The sequence below is a fragment of the Cariama cristata genome, unplaced genomic scaffold (assembly GCF_000690535.1).
Source record: "Cariama cristata isolate BGI_N322 unplaced genomic scaffold, ASM69053v1 scaffold24812, whole genome shotgun sequence".
Taxonomy (NCBI): Eukaryota; Metazoa; Chordata; class Aves; order Cariamiformes; family Cariamidae; genus Cariama; species Cariama cristata.
Window position 1 is genome coordinate 1,062 of NW_009603592.1, and position 2,562 is coordinate 3,623.

Below are 2,562 nucleotides of genomic sequence, written 5' to 3' on the forward strand. Positions count from 1 at the left end.
AATCATTCCTGCACCCCGGCTCCGCTACTGCCCCCCAGCAGGAGGGTGAGCGAGGGCAGGGCTGTAGCATGGGGAGGTCGGGAGGGAGGGTGTTTCGGTCCTGCCCACCAACAGCAGTGTTTGGCACAAGAAGGAGTGAAGAAAATCCCCCGTCCTTGATCTGCTGCCCCATATGCCCCCTGAGTCTGCCTCCCTTGGGAGCGGGTCCATTTGCTGGTGCTTTGACACCCACTAAGCAAATTGCCACACTCGTGGGTCAACTTAGGGTCTGGCAGTCAGGCTCTGCCACCTCTCTCTGTGTCTGACGAGTGGCTGTATGAGTCCCGCAGCAACTCTCCCCTCACCTTTTGTACAGGTTGCCCTCCCCCTTGGTTGGTGGGACCCTCCCAGGCCACTGAGTCGAGCCTGCCTCAGTCAAGCCCCAGCATTCAGGCTCAGACTCCCCCTGACTGAAAGCGACCCTGCTCAGCAGCCGTCAGTCCACACCTCCCCTTCAAAGAGCAGAAATGCCGGGAAAGCTTGCCCTCCCCCAGGAAGGAGCAAGTAGCCTCCCTCTGCCACCCCAGGAATAAAAAAGAAAGTGAGGAGCAAAAAGGCCCGGAGAAAAGAAGCAGCATAGTCATGGAGCTGTCTTTTGCTTTGCAGACAGCTTCCACCTCACTGGAGTTCTTGCTCTCTGTGCTACACTCACGGGAAGCAGGGCAGAAAAGATCTTTGGAGAAAAAAATCTGATTATTGCTGTGTTTCAGAGCTGTGCAGCAGGTTGCTGATAACAGGAGATAAAGAGTCCCGTGACTCACAGGGAGCAGAGCACTGTGCCGGGAGTCGGGGGGAGCACTGAGCTGGGAAATGTTTGAATGTGTCCACACATACAATAAAGTGTGCTAATAATAAAGTTCAAAGGGAGCGCTAGACTGTGAGGCTACTGTCCTGCGCCTGCTCCATCAGCTATGAAACAGCGGGGAAGGGAGCTGAGACAGTTTTGAATGACCTGGTGGCTGCAAAGTCACTTTAGCCTACAAGTGAAAAAGAGGGATCTCCATCAGGCTCTGAAATAAATACTTGACAAAAAAGTAGCTGTTTGATAATGGCTATTGCCCTAGCTCCAGTTTCTTCTGTTGCACTAAAAAAAATAAAATAGGTTTCATATGTTGCCAATGTAATATACTGACCCAGAGCTTCTTAATGTTTCATTTCTGAGAATTCTCGTTTTTTAGTGTGTGCCAGACGTCTTTTTGTTTTTTTATTTGATTCTTGTCACCGTGTTGTGAACGTGTTTCTCAGAAGCAATTTATACTGTGTACTTACGTCTGTGGTGGCTACTTGCAAGGTTGCATTTAAAATGGGTGATGTTCAAGAAGGCTCCTTTTCAGATGAAAAGGTTGTCACTTTTTCTAACTCTTTCATCTACATTGTCTCCCCTACAAAAATTCTCTCTTGAATTTTCTCTCTTCTCCTGTTATGACAGAACAATTTTCGTATAGATGAATGCAGCTTTCTTGTTTGGTAAATGACAGCTGATTAAACAAAACCTTCTATCCCTGCTCCCTCTTATTGCAGATGTAAGAATCGGTACGGACCGTGTTGAAATAAGCAGATATATTTTTTGCTTTCTACGACCTATGTTAACAGTGTCACACAGTGGCAGGTGTCCCAGTAGCTGTGACAAATCACTTCTCTAGCACAATACTGTGGTTGTATTAATTATAACTACTGGCAAGAGATTAGGAAAAATCTCTAGTAGCAGCATACCTGTAGCATTGTACTGGTAGCTACGGTGCTTAAGCACAGTGTTAAGTGTAAGGTTGACAGTTAAGGCATCTAGCATTTGCAGTGGTGGACTTACTACAGGTTTTTGTTAAATTATACCCTTTAACTTTTGTCAGCAGCAAAAAGCAGGATACTACTTTGTACATTTCTTTCACCAGAAATTAGGTACTGTTAAATGAATGTATAAATTTAGTATTCCAAAGTTGTCTGATTCAAAGCCCATCGAAATGAGAGAAAAAAATCGTAATTCACTTCAATGGACTGTGAGTCAGCTCCTTTTAGTTTAAAAAATTGCTAATGTGGAAGCTGTTATGTCCTTATTAAAATATTTTGTGAAAAGCTTTAACAATTGTACAGTTTCTTTTCTTTTACTTCCCAGCAGACCTAATTTAAAAAAAAACCATGCAAATACTAATTTTGGTAATGTTTTACATGCACATTTGGGGAAAAAAAGGATGAAATATTTTTATAAGCTTATTTAACTTTTCACAAAAATCAAACATCTGTCAAAACAGTAAAATGCTCCACAATACCACACGATGCTATTTGTACAGCTTCACTTAAAAACTCACTCAGAATCTCTTCAAAATGGTCTAAATCTCATAATCTTATGTGGTCTTTTTAACCCATGCATACTGCTATGTATGGTCAGATTAAACAGTCAGTCTACTTTCTATTGTTGGATTTGTTTAACATCAGACACCATGAAGCAAAAGTTAAAAAGCGGTGATTCACACCTGCTACTCAGCTTTGATGAAAAGTTGAGCCTGGTTTTGTTACCTTTTTTTTTTT